This window comes from Carcharodon carcharias, chromosome 7, assembly GCF_017639515.1.
Source record: "Carcharodon carcharias isolate sCarCar2 chromosome 7, sCarCar2.pri, whole genome shotgun sequence".
Lineage (NCBI taxonomy): Eukaryota > Metazoa > Chordata > Chondrichthyes > Lamniformes > Lamnidae > Carcharodon > Carcharodon carcharias.
The window spans coordinates 166908689-166921371 of record NC_054473.1 but is presented as its reverse complement, the minus strand read 5'-3'; the positions used below and the strand labels follow the sequence as shown (position 1 = coordinate 166921371).

General features: G+C 40.6%; 1 protein-coding gene across 1 annotated transcript in view; it reads right to left on the bottom strand.

The window, feature by feature from the left end:
* LOC121280361 (17-beta-hydroxysteroid dehydrogenase type 2-like) overlaps positions 1-12683 on the bottom strand; it is a 41456-nt gene that overhangs the window by 27135 nt on the left and 1638 nt on the right. The gene's annotated exons all lie outside the window — the stretch shown is intronic.

Sequence of the window (12683 nt, the reverse complement as noted above, 5' to 3'; positions counted from 1 at the left end):
TGCCATTGCCACTGCCTGCCCCTTAAACTGAAAGGGTTTTAAGAATTAATTGCTCCACAGTTGCTTTAAAACTGAGGTTCCAAATGATGCACAGTGGGCAATATGGTGTCTACATGGAGATAAAAACAAAAAAACTGCGGATGCTGGAAATCCAAAACAAAAACAGAATTACCTGGAAAAACTCAGCCATTCTGTTGAAGGGTCATGAGGACTCGAAACGTCAACTCTTTTCTTCTCCGCCGATGCTGCCAGACCTGCTGAGTTTTTCCAGGTAATTCTGTTTTTGTTATGGTGTCTACATGTCCTGGCAATCTGAGCCACAATGTCCAGGCAATTCAGTTATTTTTGCACTATATTTTCAGTCTTTGTTTTGCCCTGTTCAAAGGTTTAGAAAGGCATGTTCTTTGCGCAGTGAGGTAAATGCCTTGCTGGTGCATTAAATCCAAATTCAGCAATAGAATTTGTTGGTAATTACAGTTTAAGCAAAATAATTGCAACATTGATTTCAATCTATGTAGCCACCGAGGCTCCTGCACAGCTTAAATGACTCTCAAAGAAACTAGAGTTGAAATAATCTCTTGCTCAAACATATAAGCAGGAGCTGAAGTAGTAGACAATTTATCTGATCAGCCTCCTTTATGTTATCAGTTTTGATGTGCAGCTGAATTTTACGATCAATTGTTTTCAGGACTTGTGAACTTATGACACTAACATTTACTCATTAACCTCAGTTACAGGATCACTATAAAGCAATGAGGCAACAGAAGTTAAAAGCAAAGATTAGCGACATTTGTGCAGCATCAATATTAGCACAGGTTCTGTTGTTCCTTTTATTGATGATTTTAAAATGTCACCATGAACAGAAAATAGTGTTTTCATATGGGTAAATGTCACTTACCTGGGGACAAAATCATTATACTTTGAAAGTAATAATTTCCACTTTACACAAGATCCAGGTACCATACGGTGTTGAAGGGACTTAGTTTAGTCCCATGTACATAACACGAAAAGATGAAATGAGGAAAAGGCATTCGACTATGATGCCTTTACTTGCACAAACTACATTACCATTTGACCTATTGTAGGCTTTCCCCAACTCAATCTTGGAACTTTTATTGTCATAGGTGAGGTCCACGTTGCAGGCATCTGTTTCTAATGAAAGGTAATTGCCTGAAACAGTAAATTTGCTTCTCTCGATGAATGTCATGTCTGATTTCCTAACTGTTTCCACTATTTTTCTTGATTCATTTCTAGCTCCTCGACACGCTGACTGTTTCCGGGAATTCTTCTTTGAATCTAAAACTTGCTGTCCTAAAGGCCTGTGCAATGTAATGCTAGTCTTAGCTTTATTGCAATAGGATGTCTAATTGACTAATTACAAAGTAGGAACATATGAATTAGGAGCAGGAGTAGGCAACTCAAACCTGCATCATCATTCAATAAGATCATGGTTGATCTGACTGTAACCTCAACTCCACATTGCCACCTAACCCCAATAACCTTTCACCCCCTTGCTTATCAAGAATCTATCTACTTCTGCCTTAAAAATATTCAAAGACTCTGCTTTCATCGCCTTTTGAGGAAGGGTTCCGAGACTCCTGACCCTCAGAAAAAAAATTCTCCTCTTCACTGTGTTAAAAGGGCAACCTCTTATTTTTAAACAGTGACCCATAGTTTCAGATTCTCCCACAAAAGGAAGCATCCTATCCACATCCGCCCTGTCAAGACACCTCGGGATCTTAATTTTCAATCAAGTCGCCTCTTACTTTTCTAAACTCCAGCAAACACAAGCCTAGCCTGTCCAACCTTTCCTCATAAGACAACCCACCCATTCCAGTTATTAGTCTAGTAAACCTTCTCTGAACTACTTCAAACACATGTATATCTTTCCTTAAATAAGGAGACCAATACTGTACACAGTACTCCACACGTTGTCTCACCAATGCCTTGTATAACTGAAGTATAACTTCCTTACTTTTGTATTCAATTCTCATTAAAAAAATGATAATATTCTATTAGTTTTCCTCATTACATGCTGTACCCGCATACTAACCTTTCGTAACTCATGCACTAAGACACCCAGATCCCTCTAATTCTCAGAGCTCTGCAATCTCTCATCATTTAGATAATGTTTATTTCTTATTCTTCCTGCCAAAATTGCAATTTCACATTTTCCCACATTATACTCAATTTGCCATATCTTTGCCCACTCACTTCAACTATTTCCCTCTATAGCTCCTTAGGTCCTCTTCAAAACATACCTTCCTACCTATTTATCTTTGTGCCATCAGCAAATTTAGCAACCATCCTTCATCCAAGTCATTTATATAAATTGTAAAACGTTGAGGCCCCAGCACTAATCCCTTTGGCACATTACTGTTACATCTTGCCAACCAGAAAAAGACCCATTTATGCTTACTCTCTGTTTCCTGTTAGCTAACCAATGTGTTACACCTTACACCATGAGCTTTTATTTTCCACAATAACCTTTGATGTGGCCCCATATCAAATGCCTTCTGAAAATCTAAGTGCAGCGCATCCACCGGTTCCCCTTTATCCACAGCACATGTTACTTCAAAGAACTCCAATAAATTGGTTAAACATGATTTCCCTTTCACAAAATCCAGGTTGACTCTGCTTGATTGCCTTGAATTTTTCTAAATGCCCTGCTATAACATTTTTAATAATAGCTTCTAACATTTTACCTAGCAGATGTTAAGCTAATTGGCCTGTAATTTCCTGCTTTCTGTCTCCCTTTTTGAATAAACCTTTGCTATTTTGTAATCTAATGGAACCTTCCCCGAATCTAGGGAATTTTGCAAAATTAAAACCAATACATTGACTATCTCACTAGCCACTTCTTTTAAGACCCTAGGATGAAGTCTATCAGGACCCGGGGATTTGTCAGCCCACAGCTCCAACAGTTTGCTCAGTACCACTTCCCTGGTGAAGGAATTTTCTTGAGTTCCTTCCTCCCTTTCATTTCCTGATTTATAGCTATTTCTGGGATGTTACTTGTATCCTCAATAGTGAAAACTACAAAATACCTGTTCAATTCACCTGTCACCTCCTTATTTTCCATTATTAATTCCCCAGAATCACTTTCTACAGGACCAGCACTCACTTTGTTAACTCTTTTCTTATTTAAATATCTATAAAAACTCTTATGTGATTTTATATTTCTAGCTAGCTTTCTCTCGTACTGTTATTTTCCCTGCTTATTAATCTTTGTCATTTTTTGCAGTTTTTAATATGCTGTCCAATCTTCTGACCTGCCGCCCATCTTTGTGCAATTATATGCTTTTAAGTTTGATACTATCTTTAACCTTTTTTTGAGTTAACCATGGTTGATGGGTCCGCCCTTTGGAATTTTCTTTCTCGTTGGAATGTATTTATTCTGTGCGTTCTGAAATAACCCCTTAAATGTCTGCACTGCATTGCTATTGACTTATCCCTTAACCTAATTTGCCAGCTCACTTTGGGTAGCTCTGCTTTCATGCCCTCATAATTGCCCTTAAGTTTAAAAACGCTAGTCTTTAGACCCAATCTTCTCTCCCTAATCTGAATGTAAAATTCAATCATAGTACGATCGCTGCTAGCTAGGGGCACCTTCGCTATGAGGTCATTAATTGATCCTATCTTGTTGCTCAATACCAGGTTTAGTATAGCCTGCACTCTGGTGACACCATAAGTTCCAAGGCTCTGGAATAATGCTGTAGGATACTAGCAAAGAAATGACACCTAATTCCTCTGTTTTAGTATAGATGTTGATTTGTGTTAAATAAACAGTAATAGCAGATTGAGTATATCAAACTTTTGAATGCAAATATTCATGTCATCATTTCTGGTGCCAAGTGCTCATTTATTTCCAGGCTTCTAATCATTTCTACACAGCTTCATGTATAATATTAGAAGTAAGAAGTGTTTGCTTCCTTTGAAAGTGCTTACACCTGTTTGAAATTATTTGAATATTCCACATGTATGCTAACTTACTGCTATGATACGAAAATCCATGGGATGCCCTCCAGTCCCTTATTGGTTTACACTGCTCTTTATTGGCTTGGTCAATCAAGACAGTTGGCAGTGGATTAAGATTGACAAGTTTTAGGCCAAGATTTTCAGCTCCTGCTAGCGGAGGGCCTTGTCGCATAAAGTACATATGTAAACTGAATACCTTGCAAACCCAGGCTAAACTACAGGAGATGCAAAGTAGGCCTGGCCTCCAGAAATGTGGCATACAGACCCACTGGTGTGTGGTTACAACTTGGTGTCCATGAACCAGGCCCTTAGCTACAGGTAAATAGTCCCACTGCCTTGTGGGTGCCTTGGGAGAAAAGGCAGCTAAGGGGAACCCTGAAGACAACCCAGAGTGGAGTCCCATAGTGATAAATTTTGATTGTCCCACTTTCTCAATACAATATTCCGACCTTGGTATAGGATATGAATTTGCTTTTGTCACCGCATTCACCTTTTGAAAGTCTACACACAGTCTTTACGTTCCATACTGTTTCAGTACTAGTATAATAGGTGAACTTCAGTTACTGCAACCAGATTCAAGGATATTGCCTTACCAAAGATGCAACTTCTGTAGTCACATCATGTATAGCTAAATCTGTCTTCTCCAACTTATTTCCATAAATAGCTTTGTGTGAGTGCAATAGCTTTTCCAAATCACTCTGACATTTGTCTGGAAGGTAACTCAATATTACATTTAAATTTTCAAGTAGCCCCTCATTATCCAATTTGATTGGAGGAAAATCAATTTCCGAATCTTGCATTTCTACTTCTTTCTTATTATCTACTACCACTAACACTTTCTTTTGGTCCTCTTCCCTGTCAAAGTACTTTTTAAGTATTTACATGACACACCCTCTACTTCTTTCTTCTACCTGGAGTATTTATTAAAAAATGTACTTCACTCAGTTTCTTTTCAATCCTGTAAGGCCCACTAAACCTTGCCTTTAATGAGTCACTCAGTACTGGTAGCAGAACTAGCACTTTCTCTCCAACAAAATGCCGAGCTGTAGCTTTCCTGTCACTTGCTGTGATATCTTTAAATGTTCCCTAGCCAACTCACATGCTCTCTGAAGTTTGATACGTAACCCAGGAGTTGTTTCTGATTTTGACCCACCAATTTCTCATTTATCAATCAATTTCAGTGGTCCCTTACTTCATGAACATAGACTAGTTTGAAAGGACCAAAACCAGTCGATGCATTAGGAGCGTCCCTAATTGCTAATAACAAGAATGTAATTCCTCTATCCCAGTCCTGTGGATAATCCTGACTACAGGATTGGGATTCCAATCCCAATCCTGACGCTCTCATCTTAGTTCTTAGAATTTGATGGCATCTTTCCAAAGCCTCTTGTGACTCAGGATGATAAGTTGTTGACTTAAATTGTTTTATTCCCAAACTGTTTATTACTTCCTTAAACAGCTATGACATAAAACATGAACTTTGATCTGATTGTATTTCCTTCAGTAAACCATATCTTGTAAAAAATGTAATTTTTCCTTCACAATCTTCTTAGTTGTAATATTTCTTAAAGGTATCACTTCAGGAAACCTGGTAGAACCATCTATTATTAATAAATACTGATTTCCACTTTCAGTCTTAGGGAGGGGTCCTACACAATCAATCATGACCATAGTAAAAGGTTCTTCAAACGGTGGGATTGGAATTCTTCAAACGCTGGAATTGCAATTAAAGGTGCCGGCTTAATCACTGCTTGTGGCTTCCCTATCACCTGATATGTATGACGTTCTACAGAATTTGACTACATCCCTTTGCAATCCAGGCCAAAAAAAATGCTTTTGTATCTTCGCCTATGTCTTTCTAATTTCTAAATGTCCCCCAGTTAGAATTTCATGAGCTATCCTCAAAATCTCATTTCTAAACCCAAATGGGATAGCAATCTGATGCCCCTTCCTCCAGTTTTCATTTGATGAAACATGACACAGCCTACATTTTCTCATTAAAATATTACCCTTAAGGTAATAACATTCTGGAATACATGTTGCCTGTTTCTGAGTAAACTGTCTGATATAAATGTTATATTTGCAAATCCTTTTTCTGTAACTCTAATAACCTCGAGTTAAACTCTTCAGCTGAATTGTCCTTTAGTCCTTCTTCCTGAACAATGTTATCAAACACAGTGTCAGCTAATTGGATTTCAACACCTTCTCCCTGCCTGTCCTTCTTGTTTTTCTTTTTTCAACCTACAACTCTATGATTTTATCACACAATCTGCAAACAACCCAGGATGCTCTCTCTGCAACACTTCTGTTGAAGACACCTCTACAGGCTGCCTCAAGTTAGATTTTTTTCATTTGTAACTGAATTTGAGCCCATCCCAATGAACCACCCCTTGGAGAAATTGTTCTCTCAGGTATTCCTTCCAATTTAAAATGCTGTGCTATATTTTCAATTGTGTCTGATTTCCTCACTCCAGCAGGTAATCCTAATTATAATTTATCTGCTAATTCCAGTAACTTAGCTTTCTTTACTTTTTGGAAACTAACCCAAGTTGGAACTTCAACTCCCAAACATGTATGGGCAATTGCCAAAGCCATATTGCAGTCGCACCACTGAAAAAAACCTCACACCAACTCCTGAATTCAAAGTGCTTCTCTACTCGTAACCTTAAGATTCACCGACTCCAAAATAAAAATCAAAGGATTTCAAATATATCCTGCAAAGAGCACCCAATTTTTGGTAAATGCTGAGCTGTTCAAATCCCAGAGGGAAACTTGAAACAACTGTAACAATTAATTTTCAACTTGTATAAATTTTGAGATGTGTGCCTTGAATTCAGTAATAATAAGAACACCAAGTCTTATAGGTTTTTACAAAACTAGATTAAACATTTATTAATAAGAAAAATGTAAAAAATACATACATAGATACACAAATTACCACTATGATAACTTCCAAAACCCCTAAGCAATCTAACACCCATTACACTTTCATTAAGATAACAGAAAGACCCATAGATTTTAAAAGATCCAGGCAAAGAAACATGATACCCTGAACAAGTTGAATTCAAAGTGAGTTCTCTTCACTTCAATCCATGGAGACAGCAGCTTGAAGCATAGATGCTGAAGGCTTTTTTGCACTTGTAAGATCTTAAAAATGCCTTTCCTTACACACAGCCTTTGCTTCTTCATACATATTTTCCTCTTTGACTGCAAATACCCATTGTTTCATTATGTCTTTGGACTTTATCTTTCTGATAATAAACTAAGTTTTACTAATAACCTTTGGGAAAAATAAACACACTGTTCCTAAGCTTCACTTGGCTAGGTGACACATGTAACCCCTCCTTTGAAAACAATCTAATCTTGTTTATTTAAAAATGCAAATATCCCCTTGACACCTATGTTTCTAAACTTCCCCATGTTTACCTAATTAACTTTTCAGACCTAACCTACATCAGAGCACCCAGACTAGTTGCCTCTAATTCAATTAAGACACACAAACACACAGAGCGACAACCCACTATTACTCTATTTTACAATAAATTCCAATAATATTATGAGTGTTATTATATCTTCCTGACACCAGTAAGGTGTATTTTAGAGGGATAGAATTGAAAAGTAGAGATTTACGATAGTTGTATTAAAACTTTTTTTAGACAACATTTGGGAGTTGTGTGCAAAGCTCTGATTGCATATTAAATAGTAAATTACAAAGATCCATAAGATGTAGGGGCAGAAATAGGTCATTCAGCCCATCGTGTCTGCTCCTCCATTCAATGAGATCATGGCTGATCTGATAATCCTCAACTCTACTTTCTTGCCTTTTCCCCATAACCTTCAATTCCCTTACTGATTAAAAATCTCAGTCTTCAATATACTTAACGGACGAACCTCTACAGCCCTCTGCGGTAAAGAATTCCACAGATTCACTACCCACTGAGAAAAGAAATTCCTCCTCATCTCTGTTTTAAATGAGAGCCCTCTTACTCTGAGATTATGCCCTCTGGTTCTAGACTCTCACAAGAGGAAACAACCTCTCAGCATCTACTCTGTCAAGCCCCCTAAGAACCTTATCTTATATGTTTAAATAAGAACAACACCAAAGCTGTGAAGTTGTACCTGTCAGGAAAGGATGAAAAACTAAGTCTCTTTTCTCCAGAAAAGACCGAGAGATGACCCAATAAAGGTCTTTGAAATTATGAAAGATTTTCATACAGTAGACACAAAGGAGAATTTCCACTTGTTTGGAACTTCAAAACTAGAGGCCATCAATATAAGATGGGCACCAAGAAAGAAAATAGGGGATTCAGAAAAAACGTTTTTATCCAGAGTGTGGTCAGACCATGGAATTCACTACCACAGGGATAATTATATAAGGGAGAAATGAATTGAGGGCTATTTGACAAATTTAACTGAGAAAGGATGGGAGGAGGTTCAAGTCGAGCGTAACACAAGGACTGATTGGGCAGGATACATAACCTGTTTCTATGCTGTCTATTTTGTATATTCTATGTCATTCTATTTTGTGGAATGATAGGATTTTGTTTCTGCTGTGAAGGTTGTACTTCTTACATCATCTACAACATTATAAAAATTGCAGAGGTTCAAATTACAACAACATTGCTGCACAACAATGTGTAAACTGGATTCTAGCTCAAAACTTTGTCACTGGGGAGAATTACAGACCTTATGATGGAAGCAAAGTCTAGTCATGGTTTCGTGCTTCTAACAATAACCTAATACAAGACATGTTTTTTTAATTTCAATATCCAAGATGTCAGTCAACACTAGCCACATGGGACTTGCTGTGTGACACCTGAGACATTTCATTTTGTGTGTTAATTTATAAATTATTTGGTCAACAGATATCTATGTTGACAGAAACTGGAATACCCTTGTAATCTGCAGACATTACATTGAGGGAATGTCTTGGATTTAGTTGCAAGTGTTGCAACCTAGATATGTGTCAATGAAAAATGCTTTTTCCTGTCTCAGTACTTCACCAAGCATTGTTAACAGTTGGATAGATGTCTTCTTTCCTAGCATGCAATGTCATTAAATCTTACACACCTGCTAATCTGAAGTTTTCATAACTGTGGAGATTGAAAAGAAATATAGTCAATATAATGTATTTATATTTTTCAGGAGGGGCATCATCTGAGATATAATCCATTTGGCAATGTTCTTGAACCATGTTTGAATAGGAGAAAATTAAAATTCTTTAATTAGTTGGTGTTTAATTCTAACTTTACAATTATACCTACTGCAGCTGCCTGTCACACCCCACTATTTCTTAAATATTATAAATGGCTGGTAGGCCTGAGTTATAATGCAAGGGTGCCTTACTGCAAGTTACACAGTGGTAAGCAATAAGGGAGTTGTAGAGCTCCATTCCCTTGTCAGTCATTGTTTGGGAGCTCTGGGGTACATTGTCTGTTTGTTCCAAGCATCAAAAGCATTGAAATTTTTTTAAAAATTCTTCTCATGGGACACTGTGTCACTGGCTAGGCCAGTGATTCTTTTTCATTGCCCACACCTAATTGCCCTTAAGAATTTGGCGGTGAGTCGCTTTCTTGAACCATTGCAATCCACATGGTGTAGGTATACCCACAGTGCTGTTAGGGAGGGAGTTCCAGAATTTTGTCCCAGTGGCAGTGAAGGAACGGCGATATAGTTCCAAGTCAGGGTGGTGTGTAGAGGTCCCAGGTTTGGAAGGTGCTGTCAAAGGAGTCTTGGTTAGCTGCTGCAATGCAAATTGTAGATGGTACATATTGCAGCCACAGTGCATCAGTGGTGGAGAGAGTGGATGCTGGAGGTGGTGGATGGGATGCCAGTCAAGTGAGCTGCTTTGCCCTGGATGGTGTCAAGCTTCTTGAGTGTTGTGGGAGCTGCACTAATCCAGACAAGTGAAAAGTATTCCATCACACTCCTGATTTGAACCTTGTAGATTGTGGACAGAATTTGGGGAGTCAGGAGCTGAGTTACTTGCCACAGAATTCCCAATCTCTGACCTGCTCTTGTAGCCACAGTATTTATATCCTGTTCAGTTTCTGTTTAATGGTAACCCCCCAGGATGTTGATAGTGGGGGATTCTGTGATCGTAATCATATTGAATGTCGGGGAGATGGTTGGATTCTCTCTTGTTGGAGATAGTCGGATTCTCTCTTGTTGGAGATGGTCATTATCTAGCACTTAAGCAGCAAGTAACATTTGCGCCACACATCAGCCAAAGCCTGAATGTTGTCCAGGTCTTGCTGCATATGGACAGACTGCTTCAGAATCTGAGGAGCTGCGCATGGTGCTGAACATTGCACAATCATCTATGAACATTCTGACCTTATGATGGAGGGAAGGTCATTGACAGAGCAGCTGAGGATGGTTGGGCCTAGGACACTATCCTGGGAATTCCTGCAGCAACTTCCCAGGACTGAGATGATTGACTTACAACAACCACAACCATCTTCCTTTGGGCAAGGTACAAGTCCAACCAATGGAGAGTTTTCCCCCGGATTCCCATTGACTTTAGTTTTATTAGGGCTCCTTGATGCCACACTCGGTCAAATGCTGCCTTAATGGCGAGGACATTCACTTTCACCTCACCTCTAGAGTTCAGCATTTTTATACATGTTTGGACCAAGGCTATAATAAGGTCAGAGCCAAGTGGACCCAAAGTGAGCAGGTTATTGCTGAGCAAGTTCTGCTTGGTAGCACTGTCAATGATTGCTTCCATCACTTTGCTGATGATCAAGAGTAGGCTGATGGGGCTGTAATTGGTCAGGTGAGATTTGTCCTGCTTTTTGTCACCAGGACATATCTGGACAGCTTTCCACATTGCCAGGTAGATGCCAGTGTTGTAGCTACACTGGAGCAGGTTGGCTAAGGGGACAGCTAGTTCTGGAGGAACAGTTTGGCTAAGGGAACAGCTAGTTCTGGAGCACGAGTCTTTGGTACCAAATCCCAAAGAGGATTAGATATGGGCACTTTTAAAATGCTGCTTGACATCACACTGGACTTATACTTCTGCTGGTGCAAAGTCAAAGTGGGTGAAAAATGGTCTCTTTGAAATGTGCTTAAGAATCAATTAAGATGAGACTCCTAAGTTGGATAGCATTTTCACATTGATGAGCAGCTGAAACCAATTTGCTTTTACGATGTAGTTGCACTGCCATTTGAATGTAAGAGTTCGCAAAAATCCAGAGAATGCTAGTCGACTTCTTCTGGGACAAAAGATTGCACTGGGTCGCTGCTGAGGTTCTGAGTCTCCCATTTAGGGAGGGCGGTCAGGCGCTAGTGTGCCTACGCACACAGGTGGCGACTTTCCACCTTCAGGCCCTGCAGCGATACCTTTACGTCGAGCCCCCTCCGAGATGGTGTGCCCTGGTGATGTATTTCTTCCGCCAGGTGCACAACCTGAACTATGACGTGCAGCTCCTGTTTATAGAGCAGAGGGGCCTCGGTGGCTCCTTGCAGGCGTTGCCCGTCTTTCACCAGGACCTGATCAAAGTCTGGAACATGATCACCTCGTGACGCAGCTCTCCCCGTCAGGAGTAGCGACTATCATCAGAGAGCTGCTGTTCAGGAATCCGCCCCTCCGTCCTTTTCAATGGCTGGCGGAGAGGAGGGCTGTGGCTGCCGGGCTGACCAGGATCGGGGATGTGCTGGATGGTGGAGGATTGGGCTGGATGCTCCCGCAGGAGTTGGCGCGTCGCACATCTGTGAATGTCTGGCTCACGGCCGATGACATCCGAGACCTAAGGACAGTCGTGCTCTGACCTGACATAATTTTAGGTCTCAAGGTGGCCCAGATGCGCGGTGGTCTTCTGCCTGAACGTTCACCTGTTCGGACGGAATTCCACATTGGCCTCAAGCCCCAAGACCTCCCTCGGGTGCCAGTGCCCCACATTTGAGCCGCCTCAGGGACATGCCCTCCATGTCATTTGGCATGGCGCAGAGGAGCTTTCTGTACAGACTGCTGCTGCACAACTTTCATTTTCTCGCCCTCGTCCGGACACGCCCTGGCGTGCCTTGTTGCCGTCCAGCAGTGGAGTTCCCCGTTGGGAGGCCCTCTACGGAGGTGTCCTCCCGCTTTCCATCGGGGACCTAGGTTGGAGGGTGTTGCACGCAGCAGTCCCCTACAACCGGAGAATGTGTAGGTTCACGGATTCCCAGGACACCTGCCCTTTTTGTGGTTTGTGGAGTCCATGGACCATGTTTATATAAGATGTGATAGGCTGCACTCCCTTTTCAGTTACTTGAAAAACCTTTTATTAATGTTTTGTTTGCACTTCAGCCCAACGCTCCTGATCTACGGACACCCGGTGAACCTGCTCCTGGGCCTGGCCAAGTTAGCCATTAACAGGTCCAGGCAGCGGGCAATCAAGGGGGTCGTCCCGCCCGATTGTTTGTCCCTCTTCCACAGCTACGTTCGCGGCTGGGTGTCCTTGGAGAGGGAGCATGCAGTGTCTGCCGGCACTCTCGAGGCCTTCCATGCTTGGTGGGCACCGCGGGGACTGGGGTGTTTTATTGACCCCTTTTGGTTTAATGTTTGTAAGTTTCCTTTAAACTTTGACCTTGGTTTTACAGTTGACCTGACTTAGGGGCTGTGTTTGCTTTATCCCTTATTTTGTTGATTTAGTTTAATTGGTTGACTCAAAAGAGTTACATCCTAAGAGTCTCTACAGTATTTGTGCTTAAGAGTTAAGTGT